The 22,122-nt window shown below is 39.0% G+C and overlaps 1 protein-coding gene across 2 annotated transcripts in view; it reads left to right on the forward strand.

Moving 5' to 3' along the window:
* The first annotated feature begins 6 nt into the window (after positions 1-6).
* LOC150088831 (ADP-sugar pyrophosphatase-like) overlaps positions 7-22,122 on the forward strand; it is a 139,407-nt gene continuing 117,291 nt past the window's right edge. Inside the window, exon 1 of one of the 2 annotated variants that reach the window (XM_090370929.1) lies at positions 7-110. The gene's annotated coding sequence lies outside the window, so the exon portion shown is untranslated. Of the gene's footprint in view, positions 111-240; positions 325-22,122 lie in introns of those variants that run through there. The other variant, XM_090370931.1, reaches the window with a different exon arrangement.

A 22,122-nucleotide genomic window follows, 5' to 3' on the forward strand; every position in this document is an offset into this window, starting at 1 on the left:
TTTTTTTTTTTTTTTTGGTGGTTTGTTTTGTTTCTTGTTGGGATCGTAATAAAGCCAACTTTATTTAAATTGTAATAACGTGGGGTGAAACATTTCACAGGAATTTCCTGGTAAGTGATACTGACTTTAGGAGTATGTCATAATTTACTGTTTCTCACACTTTAAGCAATCGTTTTTACTAACCCCCCTATGCAGATTAAATTTTGGTAGGTTATGAATAGTTCAATAAATTGTTTGCTTGTTACCAGAAAAGATTTTGAAAAGGTGTGTACGGACTTTCAACTGAAGTATTTATCTGAAATCTGCATGTTTACCTAAATAAAGGTACGTGGAAAGGGTGTCAGATCCAAAATTGACAATATTCAAATCTGTAGTTCTTTGACCTCTAGGTATAGACGTGCGTAATAGAATAACTCCTGACTGATGCGATATTTCTAATGTTTCAACTATATTTCTAACCTAATATTTTCAGTGTTTTTAATCGGTAATTTCACACTTCGAAACCATTTTAATATATTATGTAGTTATATGTGCGCACGTTATGTTTGTGTTAGGCATATCATACAACCCATGTTATATGATATGCCTAACACACCCAGCTTGTGGGTCTGTCTCCACCCAAATGATGATGTAGTTATACATATTGATAACATCCTAACACTAATGGGTCCTTGACTATTCACAGGAAATGGCCTACCAGATTTTTATCTCAGATCATGCTAGAAACTGTAGTGCAGTGGAAACATTTTATTTTTGATCCAGAAATTCTCAGAATAGCATCTTCAAGGTGGCATACAGCACATTTTGTACTCTTGTGGCTAACAAATTCAGCTACCTGCTGACATTTGAGCACTGTGGCTTCTCTTAGATGTGGCTGATCCAAACAACTGTAGAGTCCAGTATGTGAGAGGACCTCCTATTCCTTTCCCATCACTGGTACAACTTGTTGCTCCAGATTTTCTCCTGAAATCACATGCTGGCAGCAATTACTCTTTTGTTATTGAGTGCTGTTGCAGAGTTGTTTCCATGTAAATAATACAGGTTTGTAGTCCCAGTTTTTTTCTTGTTAGGGGTGCCAGAGAAGGCTGAGCCCACTCCTGTATTGCTTGGACTGTAGAGGTTAAATGGAGAAATATTACTTTTCCTAATTCCATAAACATAATCACTTGTTGTTTAGTGTATAATAGACTTTGTATATCATTTTAATTGGTGTTATGTTTAGCAGTTTGTGATAACCATCATTTGGTAAACTTCATTCTAGATTAGTCACCCACTATTCTTAATTGTGCTTCTAAACATTTTTAGACTTCTTGTTGGCCTATACAGCATAATTTATTGGCAACGTGGAGAATATCTGGCTGTAGTTCTGCTACATGTGAGTGCATGTTCTGTTTTAAGTGGGAGAAATCATTCACAAAGACTGTCACTTTGTCATCAAGTAACACAAAAACAATCAGTATGGGCATTCTTTTAAAGAAATTTAATAATTAGAAAAACAGGTGCTTGTAACTGTTTTTAGATATACACTCAATGATCACAGAGTTTTGACCACCCCTTCCGGAATGGATCTTTGTAAGGAAAAAAGCTGAACAGCTTTGTATGCTACAGCAGTGGTAATTTGCATCTGGTCATGCAAGTCAAAGTGATAAAGTAGCAGTTATGGGACATGGTATAGATATCATGGAGTTTCAAAATGGCATGATTGTGTGAGCTCGTGCATCAGGTGCTTCCATATGAGAACCAACGTCTTAGTTACTCACAGCCCACTGTGGTTTAGGTCTACAAAGAATGGTGTCGAACAGGTCAAGCCACCTCCTGCCAACAGAGCTGTAAAGGATTATGCAAGGTAGATATTCGTGGTGAGCAAAGGGTGCATGTCAACTGTTGCACGGCCTGATGGCTGTGCAACAGTTAACATTGCAATATAATATGGGAGTGCAAGACCAATATCCGAAATGACAATGTGCCACACTTTTTTTTTTTTTTTTTGTTAGTTGTTGGCGCATCGGCTTCTGTGGCCATAATGCACCTTCCAAAGTTTTTGCATTTTACTCTGATCCGAGCCCGAGGTGGGATTTGAACCCGCAACCTTTGGGTTGCTAGGCAGGCACTTTACCCACCTGGCTAGCCTGATCGGCATGTGTCACACATTCAGACGTATGGGGTTCACAACAGACAACCCAAGAGACACCCTCCACTCACCACTGATCATCATCAATGGCAAATGCTGTGGTGTCAACATGCTGGTTGCACACTGGAGGACTTGAAACGAGTGGTGGTCAGATGAGTCCACATATCTGGTGCAACACTCTGACAGATGCCTTCATGTATGGTGCAAACAACGCTAGTCTATTGACCCGTCGTGCATACTGCCCACTATCCCATTGGTGGTTGCTTAATATGGTGCATGTTTTGCTGGTAAGAACTAGGACCACCGGTGTGTACGGACCAATGTTTCATTGGTGAGATCTAACAGCAGCTCTAAGGAGACCATACTTACCCTGCCATGTTGCATTTTTTTCCAGACAAACAAGATCTTCCTGTTGCTGTGTCATTGGGCCTGCACTGTGCATGGTTGGTTTGAGGAATAAAGTGGAGATATCACCCATCTTGAGTGGCCTCCAAATTTGCTTGATCTCAGTGAGTGTGGACATGCAGCTATCATCTATTCTGACACTGTATAAAGCCTTGCAGTCTCAATGGCTGCAGATCCCTATGGACATCAGACTTCTATTGGACTTGGTGCCTAGATGAACAGTGGCTGTTATCCTTGCAAACAGTGGCCCAACACAGTATTAGGTAGGTGGTCAATAATTCAGTGATCACTGAGTGTATATTCTTTCTGTTTTTATATCATACATAACGACTGTAGTCCTCTAACCACAGGACTAGTCATTAGGGAAAGAAAAAAGTTATCCCATTATTTAATTTATTAAAGCCTTAAATATATGAAGTTAGCACGTGGATATCTTGTTTCAAGACTTCACCGTGCACAACTGAAACTCCCCTCTTGGGAATGCCCATTTATATCAGTGACTAACCTTGCTGCTTTTCACTGCATCTTTTTCGACAGATCTGCATCTTCCTGAAATGAGATTTCCAAACCAATATAGAGTACTCAAGGTATGGCCTAAACAAGCATTCATGCAATGGAATAATTAATTTTTTTCCGTCTACTACCAAAATTTGTGTGCATTGTAGATAAAACACCACATGCCGTTCTCACAGCAGTCTGTTGTTTGGAGAACTATTTTGTGCCCAATTACACCTTAGTCTTTTTTATTGTCACATGCCACAAATTTGTTATTGCTTCCAGAGTATTGAAGTAATCTGGATTATTATTTTCTGAATATAGAACCTTAGTGTCCCAATCTGAGGGCGCTGGCCCTCTTTAAAAATTACAGCTGTGAATTATAGGCTCCGAAAAAGCGATAAGTGTTTGCCTTTTTATTTACCTAATTGTTATTTTATATTGTACTTTATACGTAGTCTTATAGTTATAGTTACGCTGGTTATTTTTATTTTTAATTTAGATAAAGAGTTTTTGTAGATTACTACTTAATATACGTAAAACTTATTTCGTTCGAATCATGCAGCGATTGTTTTTGTATAGAGTAGTAGGGAATTCAAATTTTTAATTGTGGTAACTAGGTAGCTCTAATGTATAATTATATAGCGTAATATGCATCATCGCATTTAGGATTCTGTTAGATAGCGTAGTATTGACAATTAATTAATTAAACTTATTGATCTTTTTAATTTAAAATATCATGCCCCAGATTAGAGCAGCAAAGCAATGGACACAAATGGCAGGAGCGCTGTGACTCGGGGGAGAACTGAGGGGGGGTGATTCTCCAACGCATCACAGCCTAAAAAAATGTGCAACTTGTGGAAATGTTTGCCGAACTCTCTGGAACAGAACATGATCTAGACAAGGAGGATGTCTTTGTGTGTGCCAGGTGCAGAGAGTGTCTAGAAATTAGGCATCAACTCAGCGTTCTACTGGGCGTCTGAGTGCTTGGCGTGTGTAGGGTAGATGCCCTCGAAAAAATTAATAAGAGGGGCCCGTCAAGCTTTCAGCTGCCCAACTCAACGCCAGAGCTCACTCCTGGAAATCAGGCAATACAGCGGCAATCTCCAAGGCAGAATGTGCTGGTCCCAAAGGAACTAGTTATTGTTGGTGACTCTATTGTTAGGGAGATGGGGAATATATTGTGTAAAAAGGATAGATGGAACAGGACCAGGGTATGTCTGCCAGGGGCAAAAGTTGATGACGTTGTAAAGCATATATCATCTTTTAAGGGCACAAAAGGTGATATTGTTGTACACGTTGGCATCAATGACATTAAGAGTAGGAGATCTGCAGATTTACTTAACAAGTACAGGTCAGTGTTGCAAAAACATCGTGAGTTAGGGTTAAATTTGAAAGTGTCTGTAATTCTGCCCAGATACGATAGGAGGGAGTACATGATGATAGCCTTGTCGATCAATTCGGCCCTGGAGGGAATGTGCAAGGCTCAAGGGGTAGAATTTTTTTTTCAGCGTGGTCTGTGCTTGTTAACAGGAGAGACTGCTTCTACAGGGATGGGATGGGATACACTTAAATAGAAAGAGTGCAAGAATATTTGTGGATGCTATCGAGGCAGTGTTAAGTGGGTCGGAAAACTGCTAGCTTGGGGGGATTCACAGACTAAAAGGTTAAAAGTAGCCGCAGGCAGAGGTGAAGGTGATTCTTGCACAACTTCTGTTGGAATAAATAGCGACCTGGAGAGCAAGGGATGCTGGGGGTTTCAGGGACTGATGGCAGTCATCGTGAAACAGGTGGGCATATGGGATGTGTCAGGGTAACTAGGAATAGAAATAGGTGCATATATGCTTGCATGTATACCAATGCTAGAAGTATAGTAAATAAATTTGATGAATTTGAAGTTTTGGTCAAGACATCAAAGGTGGATATTGATGGGATATCAGAGACGTGGTGTCACACTATTAGGAATGCAGAATTGGAATTTGGGGAGTACAATGTGTACAGAAAGAATAGACAGGATAGGAAGGGAGGAGGTGTCATGCTGTTAATTAAGAAAAACATAAAATCAAAAGTGCATCCAGTTGATATAGATGAACAGTGCACTGTTGAGTCAGTTTGGTGTGACATAAGCACTGCGAAAGCAAAAATAAGAGTAGGAGTTTGTTATAGGCCTAATGACTCGAATAAGTACAATGAACAATTCTACAGAGAAATTAGAGTGGGCTAGTAAATCACAATGTCTTATAATGGATTTTAACTTCCCGGATATTGACTGGAACTTGTGGGTTGGTCACTCACACACTAGTAAGACTTTTGTGGATTTATTGGATGATTGTTTTCTGCAGCAGCATGTTCGAGAGGCAACCAGAGAGGGTAATACTCTTGATCTGGTTATCAGCAATGATCATTTGTGTATTAAGAATTTGCAGATAAAAGAACCACTAGGTGGCAGTGATCACAGTGTACTGATGTGGGATTTACTTAAAGATATAATTACCATTAGGGGTAAAGGAAAGGATTCTTGCTTCTGTAAAGTTGATTACAGTGGTCTCAGACAGTTTTTAAATTCTGTACAGTGGAATCAACTGACGATGTTACCAACAGTAAATTCTAAGTGGGAAGCATTCAAGGAATTAATCATGGAAGCTACTAAAAGGTTCATACCTATTAAGAAATATTGTTCAAGGTTTAGGCCTAAATGATTATCAAATGAACTAATGAGACTCGTGACAGAGAAGAAAAATGCATAGGATGCATATAAATTATCAAGCAACTCAGAAGCCTATGGCAGATATGAGTTAGTCTGTAATCAGGTCACAAAGAAGGTTAGGAAAGCGAAGGCAGATTATGAGAAATTTTGGCAAAGGATGCTAAGAAAAACAGCAAGGATTTCTTTACTTATATAAACTCTAAAAGGAAGGAGATTAATCTGATTGGTCCACTTGATATCGATGATTCGACTGTTGATAATCCTGCTCAGATAGCAAACAAACTGAATGAATATTTTGCATCCACATCCACACATGAGGAGTTATTAAGGTTTGAAAATGGCAGAAGGTTATCAAATTGTAGCAGGGTGCTAAATGATTTTGTAATAACTGAGAGGAAAGTGGAGAAGAAATTGTTGAAGTTAAACATAAGAAAGGCACCTGGGGTAGTAGTAGTAGTAGTAGTGGCACTTGATGCAAGAAAGCAAATGTAGGAGCTTATGCAGCATCAGCCAAAAAAAAAAAAAAAAAAAAATCACACCATACCCTCCAAATGCCTGTCCAGTTCCTCCTTAAATTTATTTAACCTATCAACTTCCACAACGACAGATGGAAGTTTGTTCCAGCAATTAACCACCCGCTGGCTAAATGCAAATTTCCGCACATCTATTCTACATCTATCCTTTCTTAATTTGAACTTATGTCCCCGTAGGTTCGTATTCTGAACAAGTGGGAGGATCCCATCAGAATTCAGCGTGCTCAACCCATTCAAGGCCTTATAGACCTCAATCAGATCACCGCGCAGGTGCCTAGTCTCCAGCCACTGCAATTTGCAGAACTTAAGCCTCTCTTGGTAAGAGGATCCCTTCATTCCCCTCACCAATCGTGTTGCTCTTCTCTGTACACGCTCAAGCAAATCTACATCCTTCCTAAAATGAGGCCTCCAGACCTGTACGCAGTACTCAAGGCGTGGCCTGACCATTGCCTTATACAGAGGGACAATCACCTCCTTTTCCCTGCTAGCAAAATTCCTATATATCATTGACAAAACCCCATGACCTGCCCTAGCAGCCTGTCTACATTGCTCAGAAAACTTCATATCTGACTGCACAATTATTCCCAGGTCTTTTTCATTTTCTACCACCTTAAGTGTAGTACCACACAGTTGGTACGTTTCTCTCGGGTTACTTCTACCCATATGCAGTACTTTGCATTTGTCAAGGTTAAACTTCAGTTGCCACTTCTTAGCCCATCTGCCCAAATTATCTAGATCCTGTTGCAGTAGCACACTGCCATTACTGTCATTAACAACCCTGCCAACCTTCGTGTCATCTGCAAACTTCGACATTAAGCCTGATATACCTTCATCAATATCATTGATAAATATACAAAACAACAGTGGACCCAACACCGAACCCTGTGGGACTCCACTAATAACATTAGTCCACGAAGAGCAGCACCCATTGATTACCACCCTCTGTCTTCTCCCACTTAACCATCCTTTTATCCATTGTAGCAACTTACCCTTAATACCATTCTGCTCCAATTTGTACAGTAGTCTTCCATGCGCAACAGTATCAAAAGCTTTCCTGAAATCCAAATATATGATATCAAAATTATTTTTTGCATCCAGTTCCTTTGTGACCACATCATAATAACCAATCAAATTTGTCAGACAAGACTTTCCCTTAACAAACCCATGCTGTGTCCGAATTATTGCTGCAGTCTTGTCTAGATGATCCTGCAATGCATCTTTAACCAGTGACTCCATTATTTTACCCGGAACAGAAGTTAAACTAACTGGTCTGTAATTACTCGTGTCACCCTTCGAACCTCCTTTGTGAATTGGGGATACATTTGCACATCTCCAGTCCGTGGGAACCTCCCCTGAATCCAAGGATGCTCTCATAATTATGGCTAAGGGTTTGCTTAGTTGCTTTGCCGCCTCCTTTAATATAACTGGATAGATCCCATCCACCCCAGGTGCCTTTCTTATGTTTAACTTCAACAATTTCTCCTCCACTTTGCTCTCAGTTATTACAAAATCATTAAGCACACTGCTACAATTTGATAACCTTCTTCCATTTTGTGGATGGGATCTATCCAGTTATATTAAAGGAGGCAGCAAAGCAACTAAGCAAACCCTTAGCCATAATTATGAGAGCATCCTTGGACTCATGGGAGGTCCCCACGGACTGGAGATGTGTAAATGTATCCCCAATTCACAAAGGGGGATCGAAGGGTGACACGAGTAATTACAGGCCAGTTAGTTTAACTTCTGTTCTAGGTAAAATAATGGAGTTGGGTTAAAGATGCATTGCAAGATCATCTAGACAAGACTGCAGCAATAATTCAAACACAACATGGGTTTGCTAAGGGAAAGTCTTGTCTGACAAATTTGATAGGATATTATGATGTGGTTACAAAGGAACTGGATGCAAAAAATAATTTTAATATCATATATTTGGATTTCAGGAAAACTTTTGACATTGTTGCGCATGGAAGACTATTGTACAAATTGCAGCAGAATGGTATTAAGGGTAAGTTGCTACAATGGATAAAAGGATGGTTGAGTGGGGGAAGACAGAGAGTGGTAATCAATGGGTGGGTGCTGCTCTTCGTGGACTGATGTTATTAGTGGAGTCCCACAGGGTTCGGTCCACTGTTGTCTTGTATATTTATCAATGATATTGATGAAGGTATATCAGGCTTAGCGTCCAAGTTTGCAGATGATACAAAGGTTGGCAGGGTTGTTAATGACAGTAATGGCAGTGTGCTACTGCAACAAGATCTAGAAAATTTGGGCAGATGGGCTAAGAAGTGGCAACTGAAGTTTAACCTTGACAAATGCAAAGTACTACATATGGGTAGAAGCCCAGAGAAACATACCAACTGTGTGGTACTACACTTAAGGTGGTAGAAAATGAAAAAGACCTGGGAGTAATTGTGCAGTCAGATATGAAGTTTTCTGAGCAATGCAGACAGGCTGCCAGGGCAGGTCATGGAGTTTTGTCATTTATATATAGGAATTTTGCTAGCAGGGAAAAGGAGGTGATTGTCCCTCTGTATAAAGCAGTGGTAAGGCCACGCCTTGAGTACTGCGTACAGGTCTGGAGGCCTCATTTTAGGAAGGATGTAGATTTGCTTGAGTGTGTACAGAGAAGGGCAACAAGATTGGTGAGGGGAATGAAGGGATCCTCTTACCAAGAGAGGCTTAAGTTCTGCAAATTGCAGTGGCTGGAGACTAGGCACCTGCGTGGTGATCTGATTGAGGTGTATAAGGCCTTGAATGGGTTGAGCACTCTAAATTCTGATGGGATCCTTCCACTTGTTCAGATTACAAACCTAAGGGGGCATAAATTCAAATTAAGAAAAGACAGACGTGGAATAGATGTGCGGAAATTTGCCTTTAGCCACCAGGTGGTTAATTGCTGGAACAAACTTCCATCTGTCGTTGTGGAAGTTGATAGGTTAAATAAATTTAAGGAGGAACTGGATAGGCATCTGGAGGGAATGTTGTGATATTTTTTTTTTTTTTTTTTGGCTGATGCTGCATAAGCTCATACACTTGCTTTCTTGCATCACATGCCACTACTACTAATATTGTACTTTAACTATCATTGTTGAAACCAACTGTATATTTTATTTATGGCTTGTTAAAGCAAAGCATTCTGTGGTTACTGTTTTGTACTACACTCCCAATCTTTGTATCATCAGCAAACTTAGACATCAAACATGTAATGTTTTCATTAGTGTTGTTAAATGCAAGAAACAAAGGATGCGGTACTAAACTCTATGGAATTTGAGGCCTTAAGACAGTGAAAACAGTAGCCATGTATAGATGCCATTTGACTAAATAAAATAAGAGGAACACATTAATGTGTGTAATTAATATAAAATTTATTTAATTTAGAAACCTAAACAGTTATCTTAGCACTTCCAACAAAACCATGATTTTTTTTCTCTCCTTTTTAAAGGTCTTCAACTGTGGTAAGAAAAATGAAGGCCAAAAACTTCTTAGCTCCTGGCTTGCATGCCCAGTCCTTTTTGTTAGATTGTCAGCACAAAACTCTTGACTTTAAAGACCTGGATATTATAATTTGTTTGGGTTGGTTGTTTCTTGGGGTATTTTAGATTGGACAGCACTGTGGGTTGATGAATGCATGAAGTGGTATTAGTATTAGCAATGGCCACATGGTGCAAGGAAGCCTATGGCTTATGCTGCACTAGCCAAAAAATATAATAATAAAATAAAACAAAATATTAATAAAAATATAATAATAAAATAACAGGAAATAGACAAACTGTGCATTTCTCTCGTCCCATAGGTAATTATCCAGCTGACCTTTGAATTTCCCCAAACTGTCAGCCTCTAGCACCGATGTAAGTATATATTAAAGGAGGCAGCAAAGGAAGTAAGCAAACCCTTCAGCCATAATTATGAGAGCTTCCTTGGAGTCAGGGCAAGTACCCATGTACTGGAAATGTGCAGATGTGATTCCAATCCATAAAGGAGGTTCAAAGGGAGACACGGGTAATTACAGACCTGTTAGTTTAACTTCTGTTCCATGGAAATTAATGGAGGCACTGGTTAAAGAAGCATTGCAGGATCATCTAGACATGACTTCAGTTATAGATCGGACACAGCATGGGTTTGTTAAGGGGAAGTCTTGTCTGACCAATTGTATTGGATACTATGATGTAGTCACAAAGGAACTGGATGCAAAGAATAATTTTGATATCATATATTTGGATCTTAGAAAGGCTTTTGATACTGTTGCACATGGAAGACTGCTGCACAAATTGAAGTAGTGTGGCATTGGAGGCAAATTGCTGCTATGGATAAAAGGATGGTTGAGCGAGAGAAGACCGAGAGTGGTAATCAGTGGTCACTGCTCTTCGTGGACTAATGTTATTAGTGGAGTCCCTAGGGTTTCAGTGTTGGGTCCATTGTTGCTTTCTGTATTTATTAATGATGGTATATCAGGCTTAATGTCCAAGTTTTCAGACAATACAAAGGTCGGCAGGGTTGTTAATGATACTGATGACAGTACGCTGCTGCAACAGGATCTAGAAAAGTGGAGCAGATGGGCTGACAGGTGACAACTGAAGTTTAACATTGACAAATGTAAAGTACTGTATATGGAAAGCAGTAACTCCAGAGTAACATATTAACTGTGTAGTACTACACTGACAGGGGTAGAGAGTGTTGCTAATGCGACTTAGACTATGTTGTTGTTGTATATGTTATGTCTGTAAATTCTGTGTGTTTTCTGGTCGATTTGGTCAAAAAACCCGAGTTCTTGGAGAAAAAAAGCTATGCTAAGTTTCTCTCGCCTGAGACTGAAGGACCTGGGGGTAATTGTGCAGGTAGATATGAAATTTACTGAGACGGTCTGCAAGAGTAGCTCATGGTGTCTTGTCAATGATATACAGGAATTTATCTAGCAGGTATAAAGAGGTGATTATCCCCTTGTATAAGGCAATGGTCAGGCCACACCTTGAGTACTGTATACAGGTCTGGAGACCTCATTTTAAGAAGGCTGTAGAGCTGTTGGAAAGAGTACAGAGAAGGGCAACAAGATTAGTGAATGGAACAAAGGGTTGCTCTTATGAAGAAAGGCTTAAGTTTTGCAATTAGTGTCTGGAGACTATGCACCTGCGAGGTGATCTTATTGAGGTGTATAGAACCTTGAATGGTTTGAGCATGCTCAATGCTGATGCGATTGTTCCTCTTGTTCAGAATAATTGCCTGACAGCGCATAAATTCAAATTGAGGAAAGACTGTTGTAGGATAAATGTGTGGAAGTTTGTCTTTAGCCAGCGGGTGATTGATCGCTGGAACAAAATCCATCTATCGTTGTAGAAGTTGATAACTTAATTGCATGTCAAAATTAGTTACTTATTATGAGATGCAATGAAATCAAAGAAGCCAGGGAAGCTGACTAAAAGTGTTTAGGTTCAGCAGGATAATAAACAAACAGATTCAAAGCAGAACTAGACAAACATTTGGAGTGAGTGGATGGGTGAAATGAGAAGGGGGGTGTGTGTTTTTTTGGCTGATGCTTGCTTTCTTGCATCATGTGCCCATGCTAATGCTAAAGTAACTTATTCCAGTAATTTATAACTCACTGGCTAAAATAAAACTTCCTGCAATCCAGTCTAAACATCTCCCCCCATAACTTGAAATTATGGTCCCTTGTTCTCTGGAATCATTTATAACCATAAAAATTGTCCTTATTTATTTTTCTCATGTCTCTCAGAGCCTTAAACATCTTAATCAAGTCCCCTCTAAGGCGCCTAGTTTCCAATCTCTGCAACCTACATTTGAAGTCTTTCTTCATATGGACGCCCTTTTGCCGATCCCACCACATGAGTCACCTGCCTCTGGACCCTTTCAACAAGAACAATGTCTTTCTTTAGGTGTGGTCTCCATACTTGAACACAGTATTCCAAGTGTGGCTTAACAATAGCTTTATATAATGGGATTAAGAGGTCCTTTTCTCTACTCGCAATTGTTCGATAAATCATCGATAGGACACCATGAGCCTTCCTTGCAACCAGTCTACAATGCTCGGAGAACTTCATGTCTGACTGTATCATAACACCCAAGTCCCTTTCCTCCACTACCGGCTTTAGTTCAACTCCGCCAAGTGTATAAGTTATTTTGTGGTTACTGTTCGTCAGGTGCAATACCTTACACTTTACTGGATTAAAGCATAGCTGTCATTTTTCTAACCATTCCTGAAGTCTATCTAGATCGCTTTGCTTGGCGGTGATCATTAACTACTCTACCAATCTATCTTTACATCATCTGCAAATTTAGACATCTGCCCTCAATCCCTTCATCAATGTCATTTACGAAAATCAAAAACAACAGTGATCCTAATACTGATCCTTGGGGAACCTCACTTCTTACGTCAACCTAATCGAAGGAATAACCATTTATCACAACCCTCTGCCTCCTGCCCTGAAGCCATCCAGCTACCCGTCTAAGGATTTTACCTGTGATTCCAACCTGTTCCAGCTTATAAAGTAACCGCTCATGTGGGACTGAGTCAAATGCTTTGCTGAAATCCAAATAAACAATGTCGAAATTATTCCTTAAGTCCAGCTCTTGAGTGATCCTCTCAAAATAGCTAACCAGATTATGGGTAACCCTCATACAATAGAGTAGTTTGGTTCCGACAAAATCTTGTGTAATGCAAAACCATGTAATATGGGACTAAGAACCAGTACAAAAAAAGGGGTTACATTCCAAAAGATAACAAAAAATTTTTTATGACTATTGGAAACTTAATTTTTATAGTAGTAATAACTTAATTTTTATAGTAGTAATAACTTAATATTTTAACTTTATTTTTGTAGTAATAACTTAAATATTATCTTCTTCTCTCTTTAAAAGTCAAGAACTGCCCTCTTCGAAGTCACAATTATTATTTATGGTCTCAAACAAGCACAAGTTCAATAGCACAGAACCTAACCCAGGGATCTCCGAACAAAATACAGTGGACCCCCACTTTAAATGATATGTGAAAATCGTAAGAATATTTTCCAGTTAGCATAATAAAAATAAATTTACGCTTACATACATAGTTTTATTAATACGTACTGTAATATTAGCATTAGTAGAGGCATATGATGCAAGAAAGCAAGCTTATGCAGCATCAGCCAAAAAATAAAATAAAAAAATACTGCTCCCATTTCACCCCTTTTGTTCGTTCCAAATACCATCCAGCTCAGCTTTAAATTTATTTAGGCTATCAACTTCCACAATAAAGGATGGAAGTCTGTTCCACCAACCAACTACCCACTGGCTAAAGGCAATCTTCTGCACATCTATCTTACATCTGTCTTTCCTCAATTTGAATTTATGCCCTCTCAGGTGATTATTCTGAGCAAGAGGAAGAATCCCATCAGCATTGAGCATGCTCAACCCATTCAAGGCTTTATACACCTCAATCAGATCAACCCGCAGGTGCCTAGTCTCCAGACACTGTAATTTGCAAAATTTAAGCCTTTCTTCATAAGAGCAACCCTTCGTTCCCTTCACCAGTCTTTTTGCCCTTCTCTATACTCGTTCTAGCAACTCTACATCCTTCCTAAAATGAGGCCCCCATATGTAGTACAGTCAGTCCTCGTATAACACGTGTTTACACTACACAAATTCGATCATACACGATTTATAAATAGGGGAACGATATCTTATATAACACGAACCGAATTCGCTTAGGCAATTCGCCTTTGTCCTTTGTGTTTACAAGAAATGGCAGTCGAACGCAGAATCACCCCCAACGGAACGCAACACGATAGGAATGAAGAGAAGATTCTGAAAATGTATTTATGTTTCTTATGTCAGTGAAGGGGAAACACATTTCACCATAATAACGTAAAAACCCACACAATTCCAGCTATCAGTATTATCGCAAATGCAATTAGATCGAGTTTACTACCAGTTTATAACAGATTCCACTAGCAGAAATGCAACTGGAAATTGTTTTTATTGTTTTATGGTACTAACCCCTCGAAATGTGCTTTAGTAAAATGTGGAGTGTTAATAGTGTATCTCAGCCTTTACGGTGTTGCTTATTCAGTTGCTACACACACGCAGCTTTGTTTATGTGTATCAAGCGTGCCTCCTCGTTTTGTAATTGTGCTTTATTCACTAAAAATGAGTAAAATACTTAAAAGGTGAAGAAAAGGAGGCGTCCTGGTGAAGATACTGCAGATTCAGAGAGAAAAAGAAAAGCAATATCGATAAACAGAGGCGGACTGGGTCAAAAATTCTTACCCGGGAAAATTTATAGTGGCATCATACTATGGTTTATGGCCAAAATCACATCGGCCTCCGGCCAACCGGGGTTTCCCCAGTAAGGCTTATGGCCAGTCCGCCTCTGTCGATAGAGAAAAAATATGAAATTGTTAAAAAAACAACTTTGAGCGAAATGAAAGACCATGTAATATTGCACGTGCTACAGACCTAAATGAGGCAACGCCGAGAATTAGAAAGAATGCAGAGAAAATAAAAACAACTTTCATAGCAGAAACAACTCAAAGTGTAATTAAAATCCATTAGAATTAAGACACAAAGAATTGGAAGAGATGGAACGCCTGTCATCTGTTTGGATAGAAAATCAAACAAAAAACAAGTTTGCTTACGATAGAAGTAAAAGCATTAGCAATATTTTATTATGTAATAGTCGTAATAAAATGCGTAAGTATTTTATTACGATTATTTATTGTGTTTGGTAATGTTTTGGTTACAAATGTGTGTTCAATCTTAGGTGGTCCGCACCTAACCCCATTTTTCCCATAGGGCCTGTTGTTTATATTGCACGATTTTGCATTGCACGAGGGTTTCTAGGAACGCAACTATCGTGCTATACGAGGACTGACTGTACTTTACATTTGTCAATGTTAAACTTCATTTGTCACCTCTCAGCCCATCTGCTCAACCTTTCCAGATCCTGTTGCAGCAGCGTAGTGTCCTTGACAACCCTTCCAACCTTCGTATCGTCTGCAAACTTGGACATTAAGCTTGATATACCATCATCAACGTCATTTATAAATACAGAAAACAATAATGGACCCAATACTGAACCCTGAGGGACTCCACTAATAACATTAGTCCACGATGAGCAGTGTCCATTGATTACCACTCTGTCTTCTTCCCTCAACCACCCCTTTAACCATAGCAACAATTTGCCTCCAATGCCACACTGCTCCAATTTGTGCAGCAGAGTTCCTTGTGCAACAGTATCACAAGCCTTTCTAAGATCCAAGTATATAATATCAAAGTTATTCCCTGCATCCAGTTCTTTGGTGACTGCATCATAGTATCCAATCAAATTGGTCAGGCAAGACTTACCCTTAACAAAACCATGCTGTGTCCGAGCTGTAACTGAAGTCTTGTCTAGATGATCCTGCAGTGCTTCTTTAGCCAGTGCCATTAATTTTCCGGGAACAGAAGTTAAACTCCCAGGTCTATAATTACTTGTGTCAGCCTTTGATCCTCCTTTGTGAATTGGGGTCACATTTGCACATCTCCAGTTCATGGGTACCTCCCCTGAGTCCAAGGAAGCTCTCATAATTATGGCTAAGGGTTTGCTTACTTCCTTTGCTGCCTCCTTTAATATAACTGGATAGATCCCATCCACCCCAGGTGCCTTTCTTGTGTTTATCTTCAACAATTTCTCCTCAACTTTACTCTCAGTTATTACAAGATTCTCTAGCTTACTGCCAGAGTTGAATACACCTCTGGCATTCCTCTTGCTGAATAACTCCTCATGTGTGAATGTCGATGCAAAATATTCATTTAGTTTGTTAGCTACCCGAGCAGGATCATCAACAGTTGACCCATCAATATCAAGTGGACCAATCTGATTCATCCCCTTCCTTCTAGAGTTTACATAAGTAAAGAACTCTTTGCTGTTTTTCTTTGCATCCCTTGCCAAGGATTTCTCGTAATCTGCCTTCGCCTGCCTAACCTCCTTTGTAACTTGGTTACAGATCAACTTGTATCTACTATAGGCTTCTGTGTCACGTGTTAATTTGTATGCATCCCATGCATTTTTCTTCTCTGCCATATGTCTCATTAGTTCATCTGACATCCATTTAGGCCTAAACCTTGAACAATATTTCTTAGTTGGTATGTAAAGCCTAGTAGCTTCCAAGGTAAGTTCTTTGAATGCTTCCCATTTTGAATTTGCTGTTGGTAACATCATCAGTTGGTTCCACTGTATTGAATTTAAATACTGTCTCAGTGCATCCTAGTTGCCTTTACGAAAGGAATAACCCTTCCCTTTACCCCTAATGGTAGTTACCTCTTTGAGTAAATCCCACTTCAGCACACTGTGATCACTGCCACCTAGTGGTTAATTTATCTGTAGATTCTTAATGCATGAAGAATTGCTATTGATAATCAAATCAAGAGTATTACTCCCTCTAGTTGCCTCCCAAACATGCTGATGTAGAAAACAATCATCCAATAAATCCACAAAAGCCTTGCTAGTGTGTGAGTGACCAGCCCCCAAATTCCAGTCAATATCTGGGAAATTAAAATCCCCCATTATAAGACTCTGATTTACCGGCCCACTCTATTTCCCTGTACAGTTTCTTATTATACTCATCAGAGTCATTAGGCCTATAGCACACTCATACTCTCAATTTTGATCTCCCAATGCTTATGTCACACCAAACTGACTCGACACTGCACTGTCCAGCGATGTCGACTGGCTTCACTTCCTTGATTTTATGTATTTCTTAACTAATAGCATAACCCCTCCTCCCTGTCTATCCTTCCTGTAGACATTGTACTCCCCAAATTCCAGTTCTGCAATGAAATAGATGATATACCATCATCTATATCATTTATAAATACAGAAAACTACAATGGACCCAACACTGAACCCTGAGGGACTCCACTAATAACAGTAGTCCACGATGAGCAGTGTCCATTAATTACCACTCAACCATCCCTTTTCCATAGCAGCAATTTGCCTCCAATGCCACACTGCTCCAATTTGTGCAGCCGTCTTCCATGTGCAACAGTATCAAAAGCCTTTCTAAGATCCAAATATATGATATCAAAGTTATTCCCTGCATCCAGTTCCTTTGTGACCACATCATAATATCCAATCAAATTGGTCAGGCAAGCCTTTTCCGTAACAAAACCATGCTGTGTCTGAGCTATAACTGAAGTCTTGTCTAGATGATCCTGCAGTGCTTCTTTAACCAGTGCCTCCATTAATATTCCTGGAACAGAAATTAAACTGACAGTCTATAATTACGTGTCAGCCTTTGATCCTCCTTTGTGAATTGGGGTCACATTTGCACATCTCCAGTCCATGGGTACCTCCTCTGAGTCCAAGAAAGCTCTCATAATTATGGCTAACAGGTTTGCTTACTTCCTTTGCTTCCTCCTTTAATATAACTGGATAGATCCCATCCACCCCAGGTGCCTTTCTGATGTTTATCTTCAACAATTTCTCCTCCACTCTCCTGTCAGTTATTACAAAATCATCTAGCTCACTGCCAGAGTTTAATCACCTCCGCTTTCCCCTCCCTGAATAACTCCTCATGTGTGAATGTAGATGCAAAATACTCATTTAGTTTGTTAGCCACCTGAGCAGGATCATCAACAGTTGAACCATCAATATCCATTGGACCAATTTGATTCATCCCTTTCCTTCTAGAGTTTACATAAGTAAAGAACTCTTTGTTGTTTTTATTTCATTAATTTATATGTATCCCATGCATTTTTTTCTCTGCCATATGTCTCATTAGTTCATCTGACATCCATTTAAGCCTAAACCGTGAACAATATTTCTTAGTTGGTATGTAAATCCTAGTAGCTTCCAAGATAAATTCTTTGAATGATTCCCATTTTGAATTTGCTATTGGTAACATCATCAGTTGGTCCCACCGTATAGAATTTAAATACTGTCTCAGACCACCATAGTCGCCTTTACGAAAGCAAAAACCCTTCCCTTCTCCTCTGATGGTAGTTACCTCTGAGTAAATCCCACTTCAGCACGCTGTGATCACTGCCAACTAGTGGTTCCTTTATCTACAGATTCTTAATGCATGAAGAATCACTACTGATAATCAGATCAAGAGTATTACTCCCTCTAGTTGCCTCCTGAACATGCTGATGTAGAAAACAATCATCCAATAAATCCACAAAAGCCTTGCTAGTGTGTGAGTGAACAACCCACAAATTCCAGTCAATATCAGAGTATCTTGTAATGGGGAAATTAAAATCCCCCATTATAAGACACTCTGATTTACTGGCCTACTCTATTTCTCTGTACAGTTTCTTATTATACTCATCAGAGTCATTAGGCCTATAACACACTCCTACTCTCAATTTTGATCTCCCAATGTTTATGTCACACCAAACTGACTTGACACTAAACTGTCCAGCAATGTCAACTGGCTTCACTTTCTTGGATTTTGTGTTTCATAACCTAATAGCATAACCTCTCCTCCCTTCCTATCCTGTCTGTCCTTCCTGCACACATTGTATCCCAAACTTCAGATCTGCACGCCTTATATCTGTGTGACACTGCCTCTCTGATATCCCAACAATATCTGCCTTTGATGTTCTGAGCTATAACTCAAATTTATTTACCAAATTCCTAGCATTGGTGTACATGCAAGTATACATGCATCTGTTCCTATTCTTAGCTACCCTAACACAACCCATCTGTTTATTTGTACCTCAATGACTCCCAGCAGTCTCTGAAATACCCTGCACCTTGTTTGCCAGGCTTCTGCTCGTTCCAATAGAAGCAGTGCAAGAATCACTTTCACCTCTGCCAGTGGCTACCCTTAATCTATTAGTCCTTGTATCCCCCCAAGCTAGCAGTTTTCTGACCCACCTAACACTGCCTTGATAGCATCAGCAAATATTCTTGCACCCTTTCTATTTAAGTGTATCCCATCCCTGTAGGGGCAGTCTCTCCTGTTAACAAGTTAATATGTACATGCTAATTGATATTTCTCTTCACTGACTTTTTTTTTTTCTTTTTTTTTTTTTTTTTTTGGTTGTAAAAATGATAAGCAATTAATAACAAATAACATGGCACGCACAGGTTGCAACAAACACTATATGGAGTAATGAGTTTCTGAAAATTTAGTTATGTTTCTTATATGATTGAATATTTCATGGAAGGGGAAACACATTTCATCAAAATAACGTGAGAACTCAGATAATTCCAGCTACAATTCTCATTGGTACTATAGCATATGCAAGAATTGAGTTTACTACCCATTTATAATTTCTTACCCTAAAAGAAAAGACCAATAAACCGGAAACTACTAATTGTTTTATGGTAGTGACATCCAGAAATGTGGTTTAGAAAATTATCACGAAGGCAATAACAACTAGCGAGTCAACAGCAGGGATTCATAAAAAGGAATGGAAACGTTGAAAATTACATCTAACATAATATGTAGCAGGGTTTTCCCAGGACAAAAGCTCATAAATACTATGTTGTGTGAGATTCCCAGAAATTCTCAAACCATGTTAGAGCGAAACTTTGTTGTAGAAGTACCGTGTTGTGCTAGGATTGCCGCAATTTATCAATCGTCTTAAATGAGCGAAACAGTGTTGTAGAAGTACCGTGTTATACGGGAGTTGCCCATGATTTTCCCTTTACAAAACCATGCTGAGTATCCTTCAGAATTCCATTTCTATCTAAATGATCGCGGATTCCACCCTTGATCATTGTCTCTATGATTTTCCTGAATACTGAAGTTAGACTAACCAGCCAGTAATTTCCTACTTCACTCTTAGAACCACCGTTATGTATTGGAGATACATTGGCACTTTTCCAATCCAATGAAACCTCTCCTGAGTCAAGTGATTCTCTCATAATTAGCCTCAATGGTTCAATGCACTCACTTGCCACCTCCCTTAAGATTATAGGGTATATGCCAGGAGCCTTACTGGCCTGTAGGCTTAAAAGTTTTTTCATTAAATAATCATGTGAAATTTCAACATCATTAATTACATTTTTTCAACTTCACTCCCATAATTTCTCATTGACATAAAGGGTTTTTCTTTTGTAAATATCGATGCAAAGTAACTGTCGAGTTTATCTGCAACTTCAGCTGGGGTATCTAATACTATCCCACTGCATTACGTAAGGGTCCAATCGGCACCACGTTTCCGTTAGCCCTATTATGTCAGCGTTACTTGTCCTAAACGAATTCGCTCATTTTATTGATGACACTTCTGACATTACTGTATAAACAATTAAGATAGTGTTCTGTTGGTTAACTATTTTGACACACCCCTTTTTAAAGTTATTTAAGCTCACTTCCCTGGCATTAGCTACCCGCTCATTTTCTGATCTCAGAACATCTTGCTAATATGGTCTGTTGCAGTAACAAACAAGAACCCTTGAGGTATGTGCAAGGGTTCGTTTGACTAATATTATCATATAAATGCATATCTATATTACCCTTGTTTCCCCCCCCCCTTCCCCCCCAAATTAGCAGTTTTGCCAAACCATTAAGGCAGGGGTCTAGGAACTTTTTTGGGGCATTACTCCAGTCTATTTGTGTTAAACGATATTACCCATGTACTTTTTTTTTTAATACGACTCTGCTTACAACCAAGTACTATCTATTACATATTTTATAATACTTCTTCTGAATTTATGTATACTAGCGGCAAATAAAGTTGTCCAGCCTAATTAATAGCAATGTTAAATATAATTAACACACATTAGTTTGTCAAGAGTGTTGTTATATATGCACTAGACACCTGGTAAAAAAAAAAAAAAAAAAAAAAAAAAGTTAATTTTACTTTTTTTTAATTTATTTTTTTTATAAATGTATGTGCAGGGCCTTACAGCTATGCCAATGCTCTCTGCACATTAAATAATAAAGAAAAATAATAAAAGTTAAAATTATAACTATATACAAAGCCACATAGTTTATAACATAAATACAAAATTAATAAAAAGGATTAAATCTTTTAATTAAAAACATCCTCTCTTCAGGATTTGGAAAAGTTGTGCTGTTTCAATTTCGATAAAACAACATTGATATCAGGACTTTTTTGATGTCAGAGCAATTTGGATGCAGTCTTCGGGCTCCAACCAGTTTCTGTATTTTGTTTGTAAATTCATAAGGGTAGAAAATCTTTGTTCACAGAGGTAGATTGTTGCAAAAGGCAAAAGTATTTTTGTCACTTTGTGTGCAATTTTAAAAACCTTTCCAGTTTCTGACATCCAAAAGGATGAGAGATCTGTCTTGTTCTGAAATTCCATGCGTGCTTCACTGTTGGAGTGAAGTTCAAGAAGTGCCTCTGCTAATCCTTCGGGTTCCTCAGGTATATTTGCGAATTCACAGTTGAAGGGGTTTACAACCCAATTGACATTATGAGAATCAAGCTCTCGAAAGTACTCTGAGAACCACTTTTTGAGTTTGGTCAAATGCCTTGTAACTGACTCCTTGGTGTCGCAAAGACTGAGATCTGCAGTCTTCCAAAAACTCTTCTAGCTTTGGAAAAGCGGCTATCTTATTTTGTTCCACTTTCTGTTCCAGTTCAAAAGCTTTGATCCAAATGCTGAAATCTTTTCTCTTTTGAAAATGATATTGATGTTTTTTCCTTGCAATTCCTTGTTCGAGGAATTCACATGACCAAAGATGTCAGCTAAATATGCGAGATGTGCAAGCCAAGTGGAGGTTCTCAGCTTACCTGCAAGGGCATGCTTTTGATTCACCAAAAAAATTTCTAGCTTAGCTCTGAGAGCCCATACTCGATTCAGAAGATTTCCAGTTGAAAGCCACCTCACATCTGTATGGAAAAGGAGTGTTGAATATTTAGCTTCCCCATCCTTGCATAAATTACAAAATAACCACGTGTTTAGT

Source organism: Mastigoproctus giganteus, chromosome 3 (assembly GCF_048544385.1).
Source record: "Mastigoproctus giganteus isolate SK-2022 chromosome 3, ASM4854438v1, whole genome shotgun sequence".
Classification (NCBI taxonomy): domain Eukaryota; kingdom Metazoa; phylum Arthropoda; class Arachnida; order Uropygi; family Thelyphonidae; genus Mastigoproctus; species Mastigoproctus giganteus.